Genomic DNA, 13,318 nt, shown 5'->3' with positions numbered 1-13,318 from the left:
TACAGGTTGATGGTTTGGACGACATGATGGCTGAGGTAATCTCCACCTCATCAACAGGAGTAAATTTATCTAATATTATTAGAGGATCTATGTGGAATATTGGTATTACAGACTGGATTAGCTCAGAGAAGTGAAGAAAGTCATCACAACTAATGTTCGAGGGGATAAGAGACACATTAGCAGTGTGGGAGTTTGTCAGCCTGGCTACAGTGCTGAACAGAAATCTGGGGTTATTTTTCTTTACTTCTATTAGATTTGAATAGTATCTAGTTCGGGCTTTCCACAGAGCGGCCTTATAAGTGAACAGGCAGAGCTTCCATGCCTTCAGAGACTGCTCAGAGCGCGAGCGGCGTCAAAGCTTCTCTGTGCATCTTACATGTTGTTTGAGTGTCCTGAGCTCTAACATGTACCATGAAGCCAGAGGTCTTGGTTTAATGCTTTTCTGTTTTGAGCTACAACATCGAGAGCAGATTTTAAGGTGAGCATTGTGCTGTCAACCAATTGATCAGTGACAATTGGATTAAAATTATTTTCATTGTCACATGACATATCTTTTAGTAATGACTCAATAATTTCTTTAAACTCTGTAACCGATTTATCTGATAATGTTCTTTTCAATATAGTTTTTTTCTGCGGGGCTGGATAGTCTTTTAGTATAAATTGAAAGGTAATTAAGAAATGGTCAGAGAGTATAGGGTTTTGAGGAAGGACAATTAGATCATTAATTTAATTGATCTGTTTTTGACTTACCCCATCATCTGGACAGATAGAAGGACATTGCACATTTTCTTCATCATGTTGAGTTTGGACTACAAATCAAAAACAAGATGGCAGACTTGGAGAGCAACTAGATGGAACTTATTGAACTTGTTTGGTCTTTTATGGTGATCAAAAAAACGTAACACATCACAGAAAATGAAAACAGTGTATCTGAACTGAAATTGAAAGGTGTCTCAAAAGATATAAAAATATCTCTACAGCTACTGATGACTTCAAATTGAGCTTTTATGAGTTATTACAGACGTGTAGACCCACGAAAAGTTATCCAAGAGCTAAAAATGTTGACTTAGCATAAAATGTGTTCTTTGAAGTTCAAGTCTGAGCCCAGTATTACCCCCAGATTTCTAACCTGATTTGAAGGTTTTAGGTCGAGAGACTGAACGTGACTGCTAGCACACATTATGTTTCTGTGGGCCAAAGACTATGACTTCAGTCTTGTCTGAATTTAGCTGGAGAAAGTTGTTTTGCATTCACACACTGATCTGTTGGATGCAGTGGCAGAGTGAATCCATTGGTCCATATTCACCCGCTAGGGGTCCTCCGCAGGTGGTCTCTCATCCCCTTTTTTCCATGCTTGGGACCTCTACCAGAGGCCTGGGAGCTTGAGGGTTCTGCGCAGTATCTTTGCTGTTTCTAGTATTGCACTTTTCTGGACTGTGATGTCCTGGGATCTGCTGTAGCCACTCCTCCAGTTTTGGGGTCACTGCCCCGAGTGCTCTGATAACCACGGGTACCACTGATACCTTCACCTTCCAGACCTTTGCCAGCTCTTCTGTGAGCCCCTGGTATTTCTCTAGTTTCTCATGTTCCTTTTCCTGATGTTCCCATCACTTGGTACTGTGATGTCCACCACAACAGCTTTGTTCTGTTGTTTATCCACCACCACAATGGTCTTATCTTTCAGGTCAGTCGCTGCCTCGTTCAGCGTGATACTTATTGGGACTTTGTACCCAATCTCCGGTTGGGGAGTTAATGTTAACTCCCCTCTGACCTGGCATCCTGGCTCCCCCTTGCTGTAGCATATTTTATATTGTACCTCATCAATCTCAAGTTGTGACAGCAGTTGCCATTTGCGGATGCATGTATCGTTGCAGTCTGTTTTGCCGAAGTTGCTAAGCTGTGGGCGCCCTCTGCACAGACTCCTGTATCCTAGCAACCCATGCCATAGGCATGAGATATGTATATTTGTTCTTGCTAGCATGTCAGTGTCAACATTGGGTCCATGGGCCTGTGGCATGGCCCATGCCATTGTCCCCATGGTGACTTGAGGAAAGTTGAGAGCTTTCAAAAAATGTATATGTCAATGTAATGTTATCGGATATATTGTTTTTGCTAAAAATATCCATCCATTTTCTTCCATTTATCCGGTGCCGGCTCGTAGGGGCAGCAGTCTAAGCAGGGACTCCCAGACCTCCCTCATCCCAGATATGTCCTCCAGCTCCTCTGATGGGACCCCAAGGTGTTCCCAGGTCAGCCGAGAGACATAGTCTCCCTATAAAAAAAGAAAAAAATGGAAAATAAAAGACTAAGTAATATCAACCACACGTATCACCATGTTCGACTCTTTTTTGTGATGCCTTGGAAATCACAATGAATAATCAGAATAAAATCTAATCCATATGCGAATGAAATATGGAAGACACAATGACACAGCCCAGAAGTTGGATCCCTCTGTATTTACACAAGCCTGAGGTCTGTTCAGCCCAACTGGCCTCAGAAACCATAATTTTTTGGAAGTTCAGGCTCCAATGTTAACAGGAAGTGTGCACAGCTCGGGATGTATACACAAGCTTTTCAAAAATAATTATAACCCAGAGAAAGAGTGAGAGAAAAGATGAGAGTTGCGTTGTGTAGGGGGCTGGGTCCATGCTGCTGTAGGTCCATGTGTGCGGCCCTTTGGAAAAAGTGACACAAAACTCCACATGGTGAGCTCTGCGGGCTTAACAAAACTCTTACCTTTCTCTGTGGAATCTATGCTCATAAAACAAGAAGTGCTGTTAACAGACATACATGCAACAACACAAGGGACCCATGCATTCTTCTGCATAGGTTAGAGAAATGTAGACTTCAATATATTTAAATTCTCTCAATGTTATAATGTTGTTTCCTCACCACAAACATATCTGGGATTGTGTTTTGTTTCTTTCACACATGTTTAACACACAAATCCTGCATATTTAGGCTGAGTTCTTCTCTCAGACAGAAAACAGTTCCACCTTGTGATTTCATGTGGTAATACAGGAAGTAGTCCACTGTGTTTTTAAACTATACAGTTTCACTAGAATCATCTTTGGATGATTTCAGCCCTGAAATTGCCAGTCTCTATTGAACTAAAAGTAAAAGGTAGTTGTTAACTTGGAAACTACCACTTCATGACGTCACAATGTGGAACATTCACTCGATGAAAAGTAATCCATTTGTGAAGCTTGGTGAATTTTGAAATACAAACAAGGCTTATTCTTTGTTACAGCAGATACAGACAGCCTGCCCTGCCCACAGACTGGCAGCCTTTCAGTATCTCCCCCAGTCTCCATCCCTGAGCATCTGAGCTATGACTACTTATGCCACAATGACAATGATACATACATTTCAAAGCAGAGTGACTTTTGTTTCACACTCATAAGATAATGAATTTTTACACTTAAACAGATAGAACAAAAAAAAAATCGCCACCTGGATTTAACTAAGCAAATAGGTATGAGCCTTCTATTGGATAATTACTCTAGGTTCAGCAACAGTATGTGCTTGAAGAATGAGGTCAGCTGACTACTTGAATATACTGAAAGACCAGGTTATTCCATCAACGGATTTTTTCTTCCCTGATAACACGGGCATATTCAAAGATGACGATGCCAGGATTCATCGGGCTCAAATTGTGTGGTTCAGAGAGCATGAGACATCATTTTCACACATGAATTGGCCCCCACAGAGTCCAGATCTTAACTCCCTTGAGAATCTTGGGGATGTGCTGGAGAAGGCTTTGCACAGCGGTCTGACTCTACCATCATCAATGCAAGATCTTGGTAAAAAAATTTGTGCAACACTGGATGAAAACCAATGTTGTGACATTGCAGAAGCTTATCGAGAGCGCAACTGCCACCTACTGTAGTCGTGCTATTACAGTTTATTCTAGTACGGCAAAAGAAAAGCACGTTCATATGGTCCCTCCCTGGCATTGCACTGCCCCACTATTTGAGAAGGACTGGACTATATCAAGACTCAATTAGAACTAACATGGACTGAACTTTGTCTAAACCAGGTCTAAAATGAGATCACATCACAGATAAGGTTGTTCTGGATAAGGATGAAATCATTAAATGTGCTATTTTACACAAAAATGACTCTTGTGATTTGTTTCATTCACACATGTTTGAGTAACCATTTATTATTAGTCTGTTTACATCTTCAAAGCTCACAATGCTCTGTTCTTCCTTGTGATGTCATGAAGAGGTTATTTTCAAGTTAAAAGCTCTTTTGTGTCCTACCACAACTATGCAGATGACACTCAGATCTATGTCTCACTGGCAGCAGGTGAATATGGACCAGTGGATTCACTCTGCATCCAATAGATCAGTGGGTGGATGCAAAACAACTTTCTTTTGCTAAACTCAGACAAGACTGAAGTCATCATCTTTGGCCCACAGAAACATAGAGAAAGTGTCAGCAGTCACCTCCAGTCTCTCTTTCTAAAACCTTCAAATCAGGCTAGAAATCTAGGGGTAATAATGGACTCAGACCTGAACTTTAACAGCCACATCAAATCAATAACATCTGCAGCTTTTTTACCACCTAAAGAACACTGCAAAAATCAAAGGTATACTGTCAAAGCCAGACTTAGAGAGACTTATCCATGCATTTGTCTCCAGTAGGTTAGACTACTGTAACGGCCTGCTTACTGGCCTCTCCAAATGAGCCTTAACACAGCTGCAGTACATCCAGAACACTGCTGCTCGGGTCCTGACTAGAAGACTAGAAGTACTTCGCACATAAGTTCTGTGCTCAGGTCTCTGCACTGGCTTCCTGTAGCTCAAAGAATAGACTTTAAAGCAGCTCTACTTGTATATAAGTCTCTCCATGGCCTAGGTCCAAAGTACATCTCCGACATGTTAGTGCCATATGAACCATCTCGCACACTGAGGACTTCAGGGACTGGCCTCCTGCTGGTGCCCAGAGTCAGGACTAAACATGGGGAATCAGCATTTAAGTTTTATGCAGCTAAAACCTTGAACAATCTTCCTGAAGATGTGAGACAGGCCTCTACTTTGACAAGGTTTAAATCCAGGCTCAAAACAGTTGTTTATCTGTGCATATGACTGAAAGGTTTTTATTCTGCACTCTTCTCTTTTAATGGTAAATTTATGATGATTAATTGTGATTATTTATGTTTTGATTTGTGTGATTTTAATGTCTTTCTTATTCTGTAAAGCACTTTGAATTAACTTGTGTACGAATTGTGCTATACAAATAAACTTGCCTTGCCTTGCCCTTTTTAGCTTCATTTCAGTAGAGATTGGTAATTCCAGAGCTGAAATGACCCAAATGATTCTAATGAAGGTGGAGTACATCCTGTATTACCACATGATATCACAAGGTGGAACAGAGTGTTTTCAGTTTGAAAGACTTAGACCAAATATGCAAGGTTCGTGATCATTCTTCATTGGTAGAACTTGTTCAAAATGTGGTGGCATTACCTGATAATAAAAATGTGTTCCAGATTTTGTGTACAGCTCCAACAAAACATAATAAGGAAATAGATTAAGCTGCAAATGGGTGAGTGGTTTGATATTGTTGTTTTAAAATGGACAGAACAACTTCAGAATTCAGATGCTATGAGATATTTGCAGAGAACACAACTACAGACCACACCAGAGCTTTGTACAAAATATTGTTTATTTTTTTATTTCTTGTTTTTGATTTAAAGTAACTATCGTGTCCTAAATACAGTGCTGGAAGAAGTACTCCATTTTGTTACCTAAAGCCACAGTATGTAACTTTTTACCCAGAAAATTTACTAAAATAAAAGTATGTTTTTTTCCATAGACTGTTATATAAATAGATATAGCTAACATGAAAAGCTGTGGCCTCTCTCTGTAACTGCTGCCGTCAGGCTCGTCATTTTGGTCTTAAAATGTTTGTATTAACCCACTACATGATCCTGGAGTTTTTATTTCACTATTGTGTCTGTAAACTAAGATATGAACATTAATAACAGACAATCATTGACAAGAGCTCGTTCCCTGCTAAATCATTGGTGTGGGGAGAAGGGGCATTACCTTCAACGGCCTCGTTTCAGATTGTCTCTTTGGTTGTTATGATACTCGTGGTCAGAATTCCAAATATGGAACTCAGCTCCAAATTGGCCCTTATAACTGCTAGCTTCGATGAGCTTCATTTGACTGGAGTCACACTCAGTCCACTTCTTTATACAGTCTATAGTTTTTTTTCACTTTGGTTGTTTTTATTGCCATAAAAATGTAAAAAAACAACAACAAAAAAAAACAAGCATTCTTACTGTGAAAGGGCTTCCATTTCCATAATCCCGACTCTTATTTGGCCTGGAGGAGGGCATCCACCTGCGTGTTTTAAATGTAATGAGTCTGATAAAGATTAGAGATGAATTTGGTTCAAAAGAAACAACTGAATTGATCGTTTTTTTTTCCATCTGTTTCTATTTGTATATTTTTGTTTGTTCAAATTATGAATATGTTAAAAATAAACCCTCAGCCTTTTCAGCAGGTCTCAGACAATAATAAAAAATACTTTTACTTTACAGTCCACTTCAACAATATAGTGGAGTGGAAAGTACAGATAGCTGCTCTCAAAGTTAAAATAAAAAGTATCCACTTTACTTAAATGTACTTAAGTAAAGTACAGTTATCTGAAATTATACTTAAGTCCAGTATTTTACTACTTTTACTTTGTTACGTTCCACCATTGTCTAAATCAAAGATACACCTCGGTGTTTCATCGTTATTTGAAGGATCTCTTAAATATGAAAAACCAAATAATATAGAATGAAGATATGAATGAAGGGTAGAGGTTAGAACAAGCTGAAGAAAAGTATTGTGAGGAGAAGTGTTGCAGTCTGCAGATGGAGCGTCTGAATGTAAACACTGAAGGATGTGATGGGGAGCACCATTTATTGGATCTATTTTAATGAGAGTGTGTGGGCGCTGCCAAAGAGCTGTTGAGTATACAGAGAACGTGATGCTGGAGTTTTGTCTGAGCGCCTCCCAGCTTTTCATGGAAGTGCGAGGTTCCAGTGCTCCACTCAAACACACCTTTATTTGTGTTGTTTGCAGAGGAGAGTGAAATGGATCAGACATTGGACGGCATTATGATTTTATTTTCTTCAAAGGATTTAAGGACATACATTATACAAAATGACATTTTTGAGCTTTTAACCAAGTGTTATAATTATAGATCTACCGATGATGTTTACAGCAAGAGCAGAAACCTTCAGATTAGTAGACAAACACTCTGAGCTACTACTTAGCTTTATTCACACTAGTTTCAGTAATCTTCTGGAAAAAAATCCCTTTGCTTTTGCCCTTTAGTGAAAATGTGGTTTGAATTTTCCTAGAATTGTTGCATTATAAGCAGAAACTATGCACAGTTTTGTATGTCTGTAAATCATCACCAGACTCAATCTAAGCATTTCTGTGTCATTACAACTGTGTGTGTACATTAAGCATGTTCATTATTAGCTAAGATTAATTTTTTCCCCATGTTAATTCTCTCTGCTGCCAGTATTTGGAGCCATAAACCAGATTTCAGAATGGGGAGTGCCCAAATGCCCAAAATACTGTCTGGTTTGATATATGCTCATTATTTTAAATGCTGAAACATGAGATGCCAAAGCAAAGGTTCTCAAAAAAAACACGTTTAAAGTCCCACGATAATCCAAACAAAGCCGCATGTTTATACTTTAAGAAAATCTGGTTTAGCTGTAAGAGTGAGTCTAAAGCCCATGTGTGGTGTTGTGTAAGTTAAAACATATTAATTTATTTGATACGATAAGTGGTTGTATTGTATTACAAGTGCTAGATTTTAGTACATAATGCGGACAGTGCTTCCTGTTTTGTTTTGTTTTGTTTGTTTGTTTTACACAGAATTATAAAGTATTTCATAATGTGCAGGGGCAACAGTAGCTCAGTTGGTAGTGTGGTCATTTTTGGATTCAAAGGTTAACGGCGCGAATACCGCTCTCAATGAAAATAAATAAATAAAAATTTCGTACACTGGTGTATGAATGAATGTGTGAATGGGTGAATGGGTGAGTGGTTTCTTTATGTGTAATCCATAATGTCATCGTGGTATGATCCATAAGAAAATGTCCAGGTCAGTTAGTTCATGTTTTGGGAGCAAGACGTTTATCATAAAAACATGTTCACAAATCATCAGGAAAACAGGTCATAAACACACTTAGAATCTTAAACACACTCAGAATTTGGATCACTGAAGCTTTTAAAGCACTTTCTGCACTTACTTGATTTGCATGACGTCACAAGGTGGAACAGAGTGTTTTCTGTATGATAGAAGAACTCAGCCAAAACATGCAACATATGTGTTAAACATGTGTGAAAAAAAAAACAAAAAACAAACCACAACTCCAGGTATGTTTGTGTTGAGGAAATAACATAATAACAGAGATCAGAAATAGTGTAATATGGGCCCCTTTAAACTGGTGTTGACTCTGCTTTCAATCTTGTGTGACATGCTGTGTGAGCTGATAGATAGAAAACACCAGATCTCAGTGTTTGGACTGTGTTTGGGCGGAATCAAGATAAATGGATTTCCAAAATTAAACATAATGAATAATGATGAGCTCTGAATATGAAGTCATGTGGAAAAATCCAGAAGGGTCCAGGAGAAAGACATTGTGTTTATTTGTGTTGTTTGACTCAAGCTGAAAACACAAGGAATAAACAAAGCGAGTGTTATGTTTTACAAAGATAAATCTTTTACAGCCGGCCAGATCCAGAGTGTTTGTGAAAAAGAGGTTGTTCTGAATTCCCTGTTGTTTTGTAATGTGTCACAGTCCCAAGATGCATTTCCACCAATCAAGAGGATTCTGGGCTAAAGTAGGAACCATCTTGTCGCAGTGGACTAAGTGAGTGTGACATCCCCATAGTGTTTGGCTGCAATCAAATGAAGCTCATCGAGGCTAGCAGTTATAAGGGCCAATTTCCATTTTTGGAATTCTGACCACAGGTGCCATAGCAACCAAAGAGCCAATTCGGAGTGAGGCTGTTGAAGGTAACCTAAAGCCTGACAGCAGCAGTTACAGAGAGAGGCTGCAGTTTTCCAATGTAAAGTGAATCAGAGCCAGAGTCGATGTAGCCGGAAGAGCACCCATCGTTACTTCCTGTTTGGAACACAGTGGCTAGCAGTTTAGCTATGTCCATTAAATATACTGTCTATGGTTGTAACCTAAAGTTGCAACTAACATTATTTCAACCAGTCATAATTAGTCAGTTAATCATTGCAGCACTAATTGTAACAATGGATACATTAGTTTTCCTGCATTTTCACACACGCTCACACACACAAATACACGCACACTCTTTCTCAGTCATACCAGCATGCATGAATACTGCAAAAACATGTCGGGTGAAGTGTCTTGCCCAACAACAGTGACTTCTGGGTTGGTGGATGAGTGCTCTAACCAGTGGTCTCCCATCCAAATAGTAACCAAGGATGCATGATACAGCTTTTTCTGTTCTGGTAATGATGTCAAGAGGGCAAAGAGTGAAAATATAATTTATTTCTTTTAAACACAAACAGCGTAAGGTAAAAATAATCCAAATGGGTTTTGTAAAAGTTGTTTATCATTTAAAGCAGCTACAGGAGAGGTTTGAAAAGTATTATGAGGTTTTTGGGCCAACACTGTCCAATAAATTGTTTTGTCACACCAGTGTACAGAGCAAAATGGGATATCGACTGAGCCAATATCTTGGAACTGATATCCAAGCCATCAAAAATATTTAATATGGGCATACCACATACCAGTGTCGTATCAGTGCATCCCTAGTACTTACTAGTCCCAACCATAGACTGTACTTATAAATTGACATAGCTAACCTTGTTTCACAGTGGCAGCAGTCTAAGCAAGGACTCGAAGAAGACACTTACTCCTTCCAGTGGGTCCGGGGTCTTCCCCGGGGCCTTCTCTCAGTCGGGCATGCCCAGAACACCTCCCTAGAGAGGCATCCAGAAGGCACCTTGAACAGATGCACAAGCCACATCAGCTGGCTCCTCTCAAAGTGGAGGAGCAGCAGCTTTATTCTGAACTCCTCCCATGTGACCGAGCTCCTCACCCTAACTCTAAGGGAGCGCCCAGCCACATTACAGAAACTCATTTCGGCTGCTTGTATCTGCAATTTCTTCCTTTTGGTCATTACTCAAACCTCATGACCATAGATGAGGGTAGGAATATAGACTGACCGATAAATCAAGAGCATTGCTTTTTGACTCAGCTCCTTTTTTACCACAACAGTCCAATACAGTGACCACATCACTGCAAATGCTGCACTGATCCGATTCTCATCCCAGTCACAGTGCCTGCTGCAGGTCCTGGCTCGATGAAACCATCAGGACAATATCAGCTGCAAACAGCAGAGATTAAATTCTGTGGTCCCTGAACTGAACCCCCTCCAGCCACTGGCTGCGCCTAGAAATTCTGTCCATAAATACAATGAACAGAACTGGTGACAAAGGACAGCCCTGGTGGAGTCCAACATGCACTGGGAACAGGTCTGACTTACTGCCGGCAATACGAACACAGCTCCTGCTCATACAGAGACCGGACAACCCTTAGCAAAGAACCCCGGACGTCATACTCCTGGAATGGATTTTCCAGATCCACAAAGCACTTGTGGACTTGTTGGGCAAACTCCCATGATCTCTCGAGCACCCGATGGAGAGTACAGAGCTGAGAGTGTGTTGCAAGGCAAGGCAAGGCAAGTTTATTTGTATAGCACAATTCGTACACAAGGTAATTCAAAGTGCTTTACAGAATAAGAAAGACATTAAAATCACACAAATCAAACATAAATAATCACAAATAATCATCATAAAATTAACATTAAAAGAGAAGAGTGCAGAATAAAAACCTGTCAGTCATATGCACAGCTAAACAGAACTGTTTTGAGTCTGGATTTAAACATTGTCAAAGTAGAGGCCTGTCTCACATCTTCAGGAAGACTGTTCCAAGTTTTAGCTGCATAAAATTTAAACGCTGATTCCCCATGTTTAGTCCTGACTCTGGGCACCAGCAGGAGGCCGATCCCTGAAGTCCTCAAATTGCGAGATGGTTCATATGGCACTAACATGTCGGAGATATACTTTGGACTTAGGCCATGGAGAGACCTATACACAAGCAGAGCTGCTTTAAAGTCTATTCTTTGAGCTACAGGAAGCCAGTGCAGAGACCTGAGCACAGGACTTATGTGCTCATACTTCCTGGTTCTAGTCAGGACCCGAGCAGCAGCGTTCTGGATGTACTGCAGCTGTGTTAAGGCTCGTTTGGAGAGGCCAGTGAGCAGGCCGTTACAGTAGTCTAACCTGCTGGAGACAAATGCATGGATAAGTCTCTCTAAGTCTGGCTTTGACAGTATATCTTTGATTTTTGCAATGTTTTTTAGGTGGTAAAAAGCTGCAGATGTTATTGATTTGATGTGGCTGTTAAAGTTCAAGTCTGAGTCCATTATTACCCCTAGATTTCTAGCCTGATTTGAAGGTTTTAGAGAGAGAGACTGGAGGTGACTGCTGACACTTTCTCTATGTTTCTGTAGGCCAAAGATGATAACTTCAGTCTTGTCTGAGTTTAGCAGAAGAAAGTTGTTTTGCATCCACACACTGATCTGTTGGATGCAGTGGCAGAGTGAATCCACTGGTCCATATTCACCTGCTGCTAGTGAGACATAGATCTGAGTGTCATCTGCATAGTTGTGGTAAGACACATTATTGCTGCGTATTAACTGGCCTAACGGCAGCATGTAGAGATTGAACAGCAGGGGTCCCAGGATTGAACCCTGGGGCACCCCACAGGTCAGGGACATTTTATCTGATATACATTTTCCAATTTCAACAAAGTACTCCCTGTTTTCTAAATAGGACTTGAACCAGTTTAGTGCCATACCAGAGATGCCCACCCAGTCCTCCAGTCTCTGTAAGAGGATCCCATGATCAACAGTGTCAAAAGCAGCACTCAGATCTAACAGGATCAAGACTGAGACTTTGCCTGCATCAGTGTTCAGGCGGATGTCATTTGTCACCTTGATAAGAGCAGTCTCAGTGCTGTGGTGGGGTCTAAAACCTGATTGGAAAACATCAAAGGAGTTGTTCATTTCGAGGAAGTTAATAAGCTGTTGGTAAACAACTTTTTCAAGGACTTTGCCTAAAAATGGCAGATTTGAGATTGGTCGATAATTGTTCAATATTGTGGCATCAAGACTGCTCTTCTTTAGGAGAGGCTTGATAACCGCAGTTTTCAAAGCACTTGGGAATGTTCCAGATTGAAGTGACATATTAACTATGTGAGTGAGTGGTGACAGCAAACTGTTGAGCACAGACTTTAAAAATTTAGTGGGTAGCACATCGAGGCAGCATGTAGATGAACTCAGACTGGTGACAATCTCTTGGACAGTTTTATCAGTTACAGGTGTAAAGTGAGTCAGCTCTAAGTGTCTAGGTGGGTGCTGGGTTGTTATTTGTGTTGTGGAATTTATGGCATTTTTAATACCCTGAACCTTGTCATTAAAGAATACTGCAAACTCATTGCACTTAGATATGGAAATTAGTTCTAACGGCAGTGGAGCTGGGGGGTTTGTTAATCTGTTTACCGTTGCAAACAGGATACGAGAGTTTTTACTACAACTTCCAATAATGTCAGAAAAATACCTTTGCCTTGTTCTACATAAACTGTGGTTGTACATGTGCATCTTTTCTCTGTAAATTTCATAATGAACCTGGAGCTTTGACTTGCGCCATTCCCGCTCGGCCCTCCGGCACTCCCTTTTCTGTGCCCTGACCGAGTCATCATTCTTCCATGGCGCTTTCTGCTTATCTTTAACCATTTTAACCTTCATTGGGGCAATGGTGTCCAGAACATTCAAAACACTGGAGTTCAACAAATCATCAACATCAGAACACGATTTTCAAAGTGTATCATTTCCATGAACAGTGCACCTGTGTTATCATTTATGTGTCTCCTTCGAACAACTGCAGGACCAGCCGCTGGTTTGGGAATAACAGACAGGTCAAAGAAGACACAGAAATGATCAGACAGAGCAACATCCACCACATTGACATTTGAAATATTTACTCCTTTTGTAATGAGCAAGTCCAGAGTGTGTCCTCTGTTGTGGGTGGGCTCGCTGACATGCTGAGTCAGACCAAAGGTTTCAAGGACAGAACTGAGCTCTTTAGCGTTCCTGTCAAACACATTATCCACATGTACATTAAAATCACCTGTAATGACTAAACCATCAAAGTCTGTGCATATGACTGAAAGCATCTCAGTAAAATCATCAAT

Source organism: Periophthalmus magnuspinnatus, chromosome 9, assembly GCF_009829125.3.
Source record: "Periophthalmus magnuspinnatus isolate fPerMag1 chromosome 9, fPerMag1.2.pri, whole genome shotgun sequence".
Classification (NCBI taxonomy): domain Eukaryota; kingdom Metazoa; phylum Chordata; class Actinopteri; order Gobiiformes; family Gobiidae; genus Periophthalmus; species Periophthalmus magnuspinnatus.
Note: the sequence above shows the minus strand (reverse complement) of the source record.